The sequence below is a fragment of the Aphelocoma coerulescens genome, chromosome 3 (genome assembly GCF_041296385.1).
Source record: "Aphelocoma coerulescens isolate FSJ_1873_10779 chromosome 3, UR_Acoe_1.0, whole genome shotgun sequence".
NCBI lineage: Eukaryota > Metazoa > Chordata > Aves > Passeriformes > Corvidae > Aphelocoma > Aphelocoma coerulescens.
In genome coordinates this window covers 113,066,609-113,080,382 of record NC_091016.1, presented here as the reverse complement: position 1 = coordinate 113,080,382, position 13,774 = coordinate 113,066,609, and the positions used below count along the sequence as shown (strand labels likewise).

Here is a 13,774-nt window from a genome sequence, read left to right as displayed (position 1 = left end):
AAGACTAATCATCTTCCTCCATGTCAAGCACTGACTTTGAAGTTTTTGTACCTTCTTTCCTGACCCTTTTTTTCTGTCAATGTTACCTTCCGTTTTTATCTTCCACTTGGTGTCACATTTTATTCACAATTACAATGATAATTACTGGCCACTGACTCTTTTTTTCTTGGGCCTTTAAATATTATTTCATGAATGTGTAGCAATTTTGAAATCATGAGTAGCACTTGCTGCATGTAGAATTGTTCAGAAGCAGAGTTACTTTTTGTTCATTTTCTAAGTGCCTCCCACCATGCCAAGACCTTACAGAACAAAAGTAGAATATTACTAATAGCTCCCAAAAAAATCTGTGCACAAACCCACTTTATATTCATATAAAACTGAAGCAATCTCAGTTTTGACTTGCTGTGCTAAATTCATCCAAGGGAACAATCCTAATAAAAATCTTAAAAGGAAAAGAAAGTACTTATCTCTTGGTTTCTTTGGAAATTACTTTTCCTCTTGTATTCACAGTAATACCAGCATTTAACTCCTCAACTACTGTTTGGGTGTCTGTGATTGGATTCTTCATCTTCAGTTCAATCCTTTGTCAGTGTTTGTGTTGCCTGTGACCTGCTTTCTAATTCAAAATTATTTCCAATTCTAAAAAAATTGAACTAGAGTATGTCTTAAAAAAAAAGTTACAGGTAGATAATAGCTTTCAGCTGTGTTTGTAGAAGACAGAAAAAGAACCTGTATTTGACAGAAACCTTGTGACACTCATTACACTTGTGATTTTATCTAAAATATTTATCAAACTTTTATTTTCTCCCGTATTTCTTGTAAGTCAGAATGTATATAACTTTGCAAAAAGAAACACACCTCTATTTGGTTACAAAACCAAATTTTAGGACTTAATTGAATGCATTTCATATGCTGCTGGCTGATGTGTAGCTCACTGCCCACCAGAGCCCCCAAGGCCCCCTCAGCAGAGCTGAGACAGCCACAGCTGTGCTGTCCCCACCTGTGCTGTTCCAGGTGCAGCACAACTGTTAAACTTTGTGCAAATTTTGCTGGCCCAGTCTGCCAGCCTGTTTAGGCCTCTCCATATAAATGGTTAATTTCTGTTTCTTGAAGGGATTTTTAAAATCAACTAGTTTCAAGCAGGAAAACCTGCTTTTCTTTTTGTGAGGTTTGTACTGACTGAGCAACAGTACATCTGCTCATAACACAGTGTTGCTGATCACTTCAGTGCTTTATGCTTTTGCTGATGAGTAAGCAAGTAGTACAAGAAGACATGTAATAAAGCTTGGATAATGCTCTAGCTAAGCTCAAACTTTTCAGAGATAATTGTATGAAAATATGTACACAACACCATAATACTAATTTCTCTGTATATACTATTTATTATTTAGCTAAGTGTAGAAATAGCTTTCATGCCTGACAATAGTGAAAGCTGTGCTTATATGTACATACATAAAAATCATGGTTTATGCACCCCACTTTCTGCTACAGAGTGCAATTACAAGAGTCCTATTGGAATATATTAAAAATTATTCTCATTTTCATGTCAGCTCAAGCTCGGTGTGATTGTTTTCTTTGAATGTTTTGTGCTAGGTAACTAATGTGTTACTTAGGTGGAAGAGTCCTGTTGCTTTGTCCATTAGATACCCGTCACTGAAATTCAGAGTTCTTCACAAATATCCAAGAAAACAAATGAGTGGTCTTAGATGTGGACTATTTATTTTGGATTTTTTTCCTCTTGTAGTCAGCTGATGTCAAATGCTAGTCTACAAGCTGATACTAGAAAAGCTAGTGATGGCCTTGTTTGAGTATTAAGTTTGCGTATTTTGTGAATTAACAAAAACGGAAAATATCATCATAAAATAGCAGATTGAAAACTGTACATTTCCCGGTCCTTCATGGTATGTTAGTGGAACAAGAACACTGCAGAAGTCTGTGCTTACATGGCTGCTTAAAAACAAAGAGAGAGATTTGTGTATGAGGTGTGGCAGAGCATTAGGGTTAAGACACAATTTTCTCATGCAAGTTCACGCTTCAGGTGCAAAGACCTTTTACAGCAACCCTGTTTTACAGAAGGGTGTATTGTAGCACAGCTTGTTGGGTAATCCTGCATGAAGAAGTAGACAGGAGAAATATCATCTTTCAAACTATGTCAGTGTGCCTGTGTTGTCTGTAGGTATCACTTTCTCTAGCATCACTACACCTTTATTAATTTGGTCTTCCTTTCTCATCCAGCAAAATAGTTAAAAAAAAAAAAATCCCATTTCAAACAAATGGGGAGGGAAAGGGCTGTGGATTGAATGCTGGTTTTAGATTTTAGAGGAATGTGTTTAAAGGTTGTTAGTTTTCAGGGGTTTATAATGAGCTTTAAATTGCAAATATGTCCAAAATGTATTCGTTATCTTGCTTCCAGATTGTTGTATCATTACTTGCTTGGTGTTTCTTACACGCTTTTAGGAGATCCCTCTTTTCCTATACCATTCCTTGGCACAAAAAGGGATGGCAGATATTATAAAGTATGAACATGGATTTCTATTGAATAAAGATAATTTTAATGGTATTGCAGTGTTCAATTACCAGAAAATGTGTGAAAGCCACCGTCAGTGTGTCTACTAATCCTCTTAGACAGACTTTGCATACATCAAGGAGGGACTTAATATTTAATTATGCTCTAGGTGCTGCAAGTAGTGGTCCCACAAATCAGTGTGCTGGGAAATAGGCCAGCTCTTAAAAATTAAAAATGTACTTTATGGAAGGAGCTACCTATCAAACACTCAGAAACACAGTGATTTCCAGTTCTCTCATGATTAGTTAACAAAATTAAAAATTCAGGGGTCCTCATTTTTCAAAGGCTTGAGAGTCTTTAATTCACATTCCAACAGCATTCCACGCTAGGGAGGAGGAGGAGACATGCCTTGTTTTAATCCCCTTGATGAATTTTATCTGAGCTCTTCAGGTTCTGTAATTTTCTAGTTAACTGGTGCATGAAAAATATGGGTCAAAATACTGACTTTTTATATTTTAAAAAACACTGGAGGGGGAAGAAAGACATTGTTTAGAATGTTGGTATCAAAATTCATCTCTATTCATCTAAGTGGGAAATCCATTTATTTTCAAATTGTACATAAATCTGTATAGCCTGTAATGACTCAGAGCAGTGTCTTAACAAGCCTAAAGTGTCAGGTTATGTGTGGGTGCGTGTACGTAGTTGTTCTGCTCAGTGACCAGTTACAAGGCATAGTTCACAGGAATGAGTGAGGGTTTGCCCCAGGAGGTTACAGTGGCACTAGCAAAGCTTCTGTAAGTAAACCAAGGCTTACTTTAAGATAGGAAGTTATTAATTGTGAAGCTTCTATAAGACACACCTTTTCTTGAAAGGATCGTTTAATTATTATGCAAATGCAAAATGTAATTACTACTTGCATGCCACTTAAATGGAAATAGCTTTGTCATTTAGAGAAGGTAATCTCATTTAGCCTTCCCCCTTATCTTGTTATATTATGTTTTCTTTCATGATCTTGGGGTATAGAGAGCTGCTGAGGGCAAAATGTTTTGAAAATTGCAAGGGATGTCTATTAAGGATTTAAAATTGTAACTTTAGGCACTTTTCCTATTTATTTTCTTCCCTAAAGTTTAGCTTTGAAAAGTTGACAATTTAATTTGTATTGTGTATGTGGGATGTGCACAACACATTTTCCTTCCTTCATATAGGCAATTCCTGTGTGCCATATGCAAACTTGTGTCTCAGCAACCTTGGTGATGTCTGCATTGACTTTCTGAGAGCTTGGAGTGACTGTCAAGATTCCATTGCTGCTTTGTTCCTCTTTCTCCTGTTAATGAAAAATGTGTATCTGTTTCCATGGTGTTTCTTCATATGACTTTGTTAAGAATGGTCTCAATGGGAATGTCAGTGTCCAGTGATTTTCAGCTTTTGCCATTGCCTCTTCTCATGTCAGAGATTTAAACATGAGAAGTCGTTTTGCTGAAACCATTTATCAGGTAACAATGACCTGCATTTAGCTTGATCTGGCCCCATACAAGTAAAGGAGCTGTATCTGTTTCATCCCCAGCCATCTTTTATTTGTGAAAAATTCTTAATTAGAAGAAAGATTTATGTTCCTATCAACTCTGAGTAAATTTGTTATTATGTTGCTTATAATTCTAGAGACATTGTTTCTCTGCTGGTAATGCATAAAAATTAAGCTTAAGAGATTTAATTTAAGTTTTAATTAATATTTTAAAACACTAATTTCCATTCCTTGAAGATGCAATTTATCCATATGAAAACATGTGCAACTTTTTTTTTTCTGGGAACATAAATTGTAGCGTGTATGATTAATTAAATACTTTAAGATGCAAATGAAATATTTTCCATTAACTACACAAGTATAGCAGATTAGACAAAGTGGAGAGAAAAGCAGTGTCGCTTGTGTGCACACAGGTTTTCAACGTGAGCTCTGGGCACTGCAGTGCTCTGTCACCAGTAGCAATTGCTTCAGAGGAAGATAAGAACGTTCTGGAGTGGATTCATGGGGGATGATTCACTTTCTCTAATAGGCCTTTTGTAAAGAAGGTGTAAGTGCAGAATGGTTGAAACAGTTTGTACTCAGCTTTGATCCCAGTTTCAGAAAAATTAAGGGCTCATTAGTGATGTAATCAGATTTCTATTAGTATGTTTCAAGGAACTCGGTGGATAAACTGTGATTCAGCCTTAGGTATCTCCTGCTAAATTTTCAGCATTGGTACACACCGTGCATCACGGAGCACAAAACATGCTGAAACTTCGTGAAGGAGGGATGCCATCCAGAGGGATCTGGACAAGCTCAAAAAGTGGGCCTGTGGGAATCTCATGAGCTTCAACAAGACCAAGTGCTGGTGCTGCACCTGGACCGGGACAACCTCCGGTAATAATCCAGGCTGGGGGATGAACAGATCCAGAGCAGCCCTGCTGACAAGTGTAGATACAAAAATGCTGCTAGCAAGGATTTTCTTGCTATTTTCTAAGTCCGTGAGAGACTTTTCTTTCTCACAGAAGAGGTAGCAGAGAATGTAAACAACCAAGCTATCTGCAACCTTGAAAAGTCTTGTTTATGTTATAGTAGAAAAATATTTTGACAATGGATGTTTTAGGATTTTAGCCAATCACCCCCAAGGGGTGGCTGATCCTTTGACCAATTAGACTATGAAGAAAAAAGTCTATAAAAGAGTTTGTAAAATAATTAAATAAATCAATCTTGCTGCACAGTTCCTGCCTGCTGGATCTTCTGCTCCTCCTCCTCCCTATAGCTGCAGGACACAGTGATATACCCTAGGGCCCAGGCCTGCAGTAATAGACAAGGACATGGGGGTGCTGGTGGGTGAGAGGCTGGACATGACCCAGCCATGTTCCCTTGCAGCCCAGAGTGCCAGTTGTGTCCTGGGCTGCATCCAAAGCAGTGAGGGCAGCAGGGGAGGGAGGGGATTCTGCCCCTCTGCTCTGCTCTGGTGAGACCCCACCTGCAGTGCTCCATCCAGCTCTGGGGTCCCAGCACAGGAAGGACATGGATGTGTTGGAGCAAGTCCAGAGGAGGACAGCAAGATGATTTGAGGGATGGAGCACCTCCTATAAGGAAAGGCTGAGAGAGTTGGCATTGTTCAGCCTGGAAAAGAGAAGACTCTGTATTACCCCAGGCCTGGGCCCTAAGGTATATCACCGTGTCCCGCAGCCGTAGGGAGGAGCAGAAGATCCAGCAGGCAGGAACTGTGCAGCAAGATTGATTTATTTAATTATTTTACAAACTCTTTTATAGACTTTTTTCTTCATAGTCTAATTGGGCAAAGGATCAGCCACCCCTTGGGGTGATTGGCTAAAATCCTAAAACGTCCATTGTCAAAATATTTTTCTACTATACCATAAACAAGACTTTTCAAGGTTGCAGGTGGCTTGGTTGTTTACGTAACTCTGCTACCTCTTCTGTGAGAGAGAAAAGTCTCTCACGGACTTAGAAAATAGCAAGAAAATCCTTGCTAGCAGCATTTTTGTATCTAAAACTCTGGGGTGACGTAAATGTGATCTTCCAGTACCTGAAAGGAGCCTACCAAAAAGATGGAGAGAGTCTCTTTACAAGAGCCTGTAGTGACAGAACAAGGGGGAATAGCTTCAGACTGGAAGAGAATAGGTTTAATCTAAGTAGCAGGAAAAAAATCTCTGCTGTGAGGGTGGTGAGGCACTGGAACAGATTGCCTATAGAAGCTGTGGACTGTTTCAAGGCCAGGTTGGATGGGGCTCTGAGCAACCTGGCCTAGGGGAAGGTATCCCTGCCAATGGCAGGGGGATTGGGACTTAATGATCTCTAAGGTCCCTTTCAAACCATTCTGTGATTATATGATTTAACCTCTTTATATGATTTGTTATGTGATGTTGTTCTGTGTTTTCTAGGATATTAAAATCCAGACAATCTAATTCTCTATTTACTACACTTTTTCCCTTATTCTGTTTGTTTACTCTAAGTAACCCAATTCCGGTCATGGCACCTCCTCTACAGCGTTTTCTCTCTGTAACTATCCTGTCCTCTATCTCAGAGCCCATTGTGATACGTAGTACACCTCCTGAGAAAGATAACTGGAGAAGTGAATGTGCTGTCCTTGTGGAAATTAACAGTCCATGCTTATGCATCCCAACTCCTTGACTACTCTCTTGTCTTCATCTGTACATCAACCAGAGGTCTCTGGATTTCATACAGTGAGGCTCAGGTTACTGTTTTGACTTGATTAGGCTAGTTTAGCATATTTTAAAAGGCAATAGTTTTACCATTGTTAAATTTTATTTGCCATCATGTAGTCATTTACTTACTCTAGACTTTTTCTTTTAAAGACTGTTGGGGGTTTCTTTTGACGTAAACTAGCCTTGACAATAATTGGTCTGCATTTTTGTCTGTTCAATGCTTGCAGTCTCCTCAAAACAGTTTATATAAACAAGGAAGCAGCCATAAACCCATGAGAAATTCTACTTTTTACCTTTACTATTTGATCATAAACTGGAAGTTTTTGTTTGAACTTTTTGGGTTTTTCCTGTTAGTAGATCAAGTTCTTCAGTGGTTTCTAGTCAGGAATGTTGTTCTAAGCCCTTTGAAAATATAAGTCAATTGTAAAACGGGTTTTCTTTAGGCATTATTGTGTTAGTATCTTAAATGCGTAGTTTTTATTAGTAACTGTTGACGGTAGATGCTATCCTTTTTTCCAAACAGTTTTCTTATTCCATCAACCACTGTGCTAGTTGACAGTTCTTATTTAGATGTCTGTAAATTCTGTATCATCTGAGGGACCTCACTCAGGTATTCATAAAATAGTTCTTACTTTATAGTAATTTGTGATATTTTGTGTTGGTTGAGGGAGTGAGTTTTTCCACATTGCTGCTATTGTTACCCAGGGACCCAGCTATCAAGACTGTGACTGCTAGGACATGAACTGCACCGAATCAAAAAGAAAACCACCAACTGCAGTGCTTCTGTTGTGCCATTTGGTGTGACAGGTGTGTGATGCTGCCTACCCTATTCGGATTATTTTTATGGCTGCAACAGAGCTACTAATTTATTTCAGTTTTTACAGCTTAAATAGTTTTATTATAACCACCCACCTGGTATTTTAATGGCTCCTGGTCTAGGTCATAAATATGGAGAAACAGTGAAGGAATTTTTCATTAAAAATGTGCATTTCCTTTTTTTAACTGGAAAGAGTAGTATTGAAGTATTATTTAAAATTGGAGTTGATATCAACAACCTCTTGTTCCTGTAAGATAATATCCTAGTTTATTGTGAGTTTTTCTTTCTAGAAATGTATCTTTGACTTCGCTAGTTTTGCCTATCTACAGGAAGATATTTTGGAATTACTAATTCTGACAATGTTTCATTTACATGTAAACAGATTTTAAAAGAATTTTGCTTTATTAGCAAGAATTGCAGGCTTTGGTTATCAAGACAACAGTTGCACATAGGGGTGAATACTGGCAGCTTGTGGTAGATGTTCTGCTGCTTGATGGTAGTGATGATCAGAAGGGTAAATTAAAAAACCACTTGTGTATGGTATGGAGGGAAATGGCTGACGCTGATTTAACAGCTTAAAAGTAATATTTAAAGATTAAAATCTTGTCATTTCTAGGCTGTATCTTTCAACGCTGTTCTCTGCTCTACATGTTAGAATATTCTTATAATGCATACAGTCTGAATTATGAAACAGTGATTAGTAGCTGGTGCATACACAGAAGATTACTTAACATGTCTGTGAGTCCCTCATGTTGCACAGGTATTAGTTTCAGCCATACATGAATCCAAATTTGTACATATTAATGCACACCTACTCAATATACAATGTCAATAACATGTATATTAATCCTGTCTCTTTCAGTTCCAGCTAGCTAGCTATAGGAGTCTTTCAAATGCATCATTTTTTTCCTTATTTGCCCTTATTCTCCCTACCAATATCTATGTACAGTCCTCAGAGGTTTTCTCTGTGCTGAAATGTATTTGCAGATTAGGACATAATCTCCTGCAGAATACAAATGAATGGATTTTATTTTCTGCATGAGTTATTCATTTTTATGCATTAGGCAACACATTTGTGTTTATTGAATCTATATACATTTCTTAGCTGCATATGAAGCAGATAAGAAATTAATATATAAATCACTTCAGAAGAAAAAAGTTCTTGGGTATTTCTATAAGAACTCATCATGTGGCTGAGCCTAATTCATCGCTGGTAGGCTTCTTGATGATTTGTTTTTTAACTTGAATCCCATAACCTTCTTATCTTGTACACTGGCTGTAGTTTGAGTAGGATTTTACCTGTGAGATTATGTGCATCTCTTTAGTTTCTACATGCAGCAGGCTTGCATATGTGCTCAGCATTCAATTATAATTTTAATATGTGAAGCCCAGCTCTCAGGAAAGTGCAAGAAAGCCTGACTTCAGAGTTCTTCCTCTGGGATACAAGGCACGTGCTACGAACACTGAGTTTGTTCATGCAAAACCCTTGACTTCAGTTTTAATTTTGAATTGATTGCTCTAAGACTGTAGTTTTGATAGCAGACACTTCCTTCTGGTTTGTCAGACAGTGTTTGTGTCTTCCAGTCTAGGTCAGAGCAGCCCCTGATCACTGAGACCAACTCCTGGCCTGGCACAGGACCCACCAAGAGTCACACCATGTAACTGAGAGCATTGTCCAAACATTCCTTGAGCTCTGTCAGGCTGGTGCTGTGACCACTTCCCTGGGAAGTCTGTTCCAGTGCCCAACTACCCTCTGGCGGAAAAACCTTTTCCTAATATCCAACCTAAACCTCCCTGACACAGTACTTCGAATGTGGTTGAGGGATTTTTTATTTTTTTGTTGGTTTTGGTGTATGTTAAATGGATATTCTTAATAAAGCTGTTGCTTTGCATTAACTGGGATAACTCCATAAGCATAGCTTCAAAAAAGCTTCTTTCAAGCAAGGGAATTTAATCTGCAGCACTGGCCCAGGCTACGAACTGGATCATGTTTTTGCTGTTGTTTTTTTTCATTAAACAAGGGCTAAATCCTGTTACTATACAGGAGCATTTTGTGAGGCCAGTGGAACTCTTATTTAAAAGTTGCCATCTCTCAGCTATGACTTGCTACCACATAAGTGTCCATTTACCAAAATCCAAAATGGGTTGAAAGTAGAATTATCAACATGTGGACTAGGGTAGATGGAGAAAATAAGATGAAAATGGCTTATTTAAAGCTGACAGGTTCCTTTGCCATGAGGGGAGTATATTTGGGACCCATTTCTGAGAAGGGAAAACTTACCTTTTTTAGAGGAAAGAAGGACTTCACAAATGACACATATTGGCAGACAATTTTTTTTTGTGGAACCTTGTGCACAGAAAATCTTTGACCTTGCCAGGTTTCCAGTTCAGTTTTATGTGTGTGGTCTTCAAATTGCACTTTTCTAATCCAACAATGGTATGAGTAAACTAATACTTTTATAATCTAAACCACAGATTTCTGTGGGTTTTCTCAAAACTAAAAGTTCTTATCAGCTTTACAACAAAGGCTTTCCAAAAATAGGAAGTAAGTGCAGTAGTGAGACTAAATGCTCAGTAAGGAAGCAGATTATGTCAGTGTGTCATCATAGTCATTGGGCAGTGTCCATTTTTCTAGGAAATCTTTTGAATTTAATTCTAAAACATAGGAAGTATTTAATGTCTGTAAAAGAGTGCTGTATAAATGTGTTCTCTGAACTATATTTCTTTATTTCCTGACTCTGTATGTGGCAATATATTGCTAAGACATAGAGTGAAAGGTATTCTATCACATTATCATTTAAACTTCAAAATTTCGCTTAATACTAGGGGAAGTATTTTAAGGGGATAATACGTTTGAGGGAAGTGTGTAAAATGTATCTTTGACAATCAATTTCACTTGACTTCATTGACTCTTCTACAGCTGCCTATACAGAGAGTACACATTTTGCATATGGAAAGTGAGAAGCTTATGTGTGTCTGTGTTCCCACAGGAAAACTGCATAAAACAAAATATTGTGGGTCCAGTGTCTTTTCATAATGTAAGTTTTAATATGTGTATGAGTATATGAAAATGTCAGTGCTGGTTGAGATCAAGGCCCAGTATTCTGTATCCAGTATAATCACTTGGTGACCAAAATAACAGACATGGAAGGAAAAGTAGGAAAAGGAAAAATACATGTGAAACATACTCCAATATTGCGCTCATCTGTGGGTAGTCGGAGTGGGTTAATTAGGCATAAGAACAGGAAAGTAACTGTGAAGACAAGCTGTAAATTCAGGTGCTACTTTACCACAATGGGAGAGTCAATTAGGAGAATTACTTGTAAGATCAAGTAAGTGTAATCTTGATAAAGTCAGATAAGGAAGATCTATCTTTGGGTTGACAGGTGAGAATGATATACCAGAAAGGGACTAAAGACGAAACTCGTTTGCACCTCAAACTTGTTTTCTTAAGTCAAAAGACTAAGCCCATTAGGAAGTATTCTATCTTAAACAGAAGTTACAATTTTAGTGCAAAATTACTGGATAAAATTGTTGTCTTGGGGTGACTTTATGATGTGTATCCCCTATTGCTTCTCTATACCCAGAAATTAATTTTGTGCCTTTCTGTGCCTTTAAACTGAGCCTGAGAGGGGGAAGAAAAAAATTGAGCAAAACTTTTCAAAGCAGTTCTGTTTCAAGGACACAGAGATATACAGACTCCTCTGCTTTTGTGGCAGCAAGCAGCAAAAGTGGAGAAGCACCTTTTTTTTTCCCAGCCAGTTTTTTCCAGCTCCTTTTTCTCTGGAGGGAGATGGAGAGTTGAACTTTGTTTTTCCTGGGACTTTGGTTTTTGTTTTTTTTTTTTTCCCCCTTCTTCTTTTTTCTGGACTGTTTCAACATCAGAACACCTCAGGAGAGTTCTGCACTGAGGCCCGGAGGTGGGCCCACAACCCAGCTCCAAGGAGGGGGCGAGAGATCTACAGAAGGACTCTGAAATTTTCCGAGGTTTTCTCTCCACAGAGAGAGGTTTTATTATTTGGCATTATTATCCTTTTCCCGTGTGTTTGTTAAATAAATAGTTTTTATCTCTTTCACTTTCCTTCAAGGAAAATTTCTTTTTTCCCCGAGCCTGGTGGGGGAGGGATGGTTGTAATCTGCTTTCTGTCAGAGGATATATTTCCAAATTTGTCCAAACCGGCACAAATAATTGCACAATTGTGGACAGAGATACGTGGATTGTCAGAAAAGATTGCAGTAATGACTTTCTCCAGCACTAAAACCTTTTCAACTTTGAAGAATAAGACTATAAATGTAGTGAGGGAGAAAACAGTATGGAAAAGGAGTAGTAGTTCCCCACTTCTGTTTCTCTGTATCTCTGTCCCCACTTCTGTTTCACTGTATCTCTGACTTCCAGGGTATGTCTCACAAAACAGTTGTGTTCACTGGTTTTGAACCTCATCTCTCTGGCTCTGTGTGAGGTCTCTTACTGACCTGCATTTAAGCAGATGTCTCAAAGTGTCTGTGCCCAAGCTTGGCAGCTTTGCTCTCAAAGTTGCTGTTGACTTTCTCCATCCTGTGTGCCCTTGCCCATTGCTAGTGGACCAATGGCTGAATGACACACTGCTTTGTTCTTCCAAGCCTGTTACTGCTCTCCCCAGCCTGATCCTGTTGTGCCTTGGAGGATTTTCCCCTCTGTCACAATTTACAAGTTGTTTGGTTTGGGTTTTTTTGAAGAAACCCTAGTTTAGAAATAACGGGATGCTTGTAATGGGTTAGGGAGTATAACACTTGTGGTTTTGCCTTTAAAAAGGGTTTACTGTTGCTCTGGCATGTGAACATCTTGAATAAGATGTTTAATATGTGCTTGTGGTTTTGCTTTGTTTCACAAGTATATAATGTGTCTAACATCAAGGCTGATAGGATGTCTAGCATCTTGAAACAGTTTGAAGAGGATGAAATAAATAATAGCCTTTAAAAGCTCCTAATCTTCCGCGTGCAGAGTCAGTAGCTATGCAATTTCAGGAACAGTTGTACATTGTTGCAGATTGTGTTTGGGCTGGGTGTTTTTACTGATTTTTTGACATTTGTGTTCATATTGTGAATAAAATTTCTATTTAACTTGCAATTTTATATGTCCTTTGTAGCAAGCATTTAAATTTGCAGCCTTGTGCTGGAAGTAGATTTTAGTAACTTAGGTTCGTGCAGACTTTCAGTAGCTGCACAGATAACAGCAGAACAGGGAATGACAGATCACAGCCTGACCTGCAAAGTGGAAAGACTACTTTCTTCAGTGACCAAACCCTACAGGCCTGTTGTATAGGAAGGACAGTATTTTCTTTGCTGATTTACTTAATTACATTGTAAACTCCTTGGGGCAAGGCTGTTGTATTTTTGAGCCATGAACTGCACAACAAGATAGCAACTGCAGAAATGCAGTCAAATTGCTACCAATCCTTTTAGTCATTGTTTATAAACCATGTTAAGCCCTGTCTAATGAGTGAAAGGAAGTTTTAGCATCAGTGTTCTCTGTCTCAAATCTGAATAAAATCTTTGTCACATCAGCCTATTATTTTGAGATGCAGCACAGATGAATTCTCTACCACTATAGCTTGGGTAGGGGGACTGGGGAGATACATAAAACCAGTGCATTTTACAAGGAAGTTCTGACAAATTGCAAGTCTATTGTAGCAATAAGGGACCAGTCAAATGCCTGCTTAGAGTTTCTATTTTCAATGCTGTATTAATTCAAATTTATGCTGCAGTGTCAAACATGAACACATTTTGAAATACTTACATTTACCATCTGGTAGATGTAATAAAATTAATTTTATAATCATGTAAATCAGTAAGGTTTTGGTTGCATTTCTTGGTAACAGCAAATTTTTTGCCTTTAGTACAGGGAGTTGCTTTTAAGCATGGATATAGCTTTTCTCCATGAACAAGCAATTATAGTGAAGGAAAGTATTTTTCTGGTTTCATTTATAAACATGCTTATCATTTATTTTCTTTGTAGTGAGCAAAATCTGTTGATGAAAACTGTGACTGTCATGCTACCATGGAGTAAAAATGGAATTTGCAAAATAGATACCAGTGGGCAGAGGGAGGTTGAGGTCTGCATTGGTTTTCCTGCTCACCATTCTCATACGTAAATAGCGTTTTTCTCTTGTCTCAGAGCAAGGGTTGAATTGGCTGGATCTTTTTATTGGCATTTCCATTTTTTTTTGGAACGAAAGTCACTCTGATCAGCCAAGTTGGCCAGCACCAGATTATCA

General features: G+C 38.1%; 1 protein-coding gene across 1 annotated transcript in view; it reads left to right on the top strand.

Moving 5' to 3' along the window:
• NBAS (NBAS subunit of NRZ tethering complex) overlaps positions 1–13,774 on the top strand; it is a 166,661-nt gene that overhangs the window by 126,410 nt on the left and 26,477 nt on the right. The window lies entirely within an intron of this gene.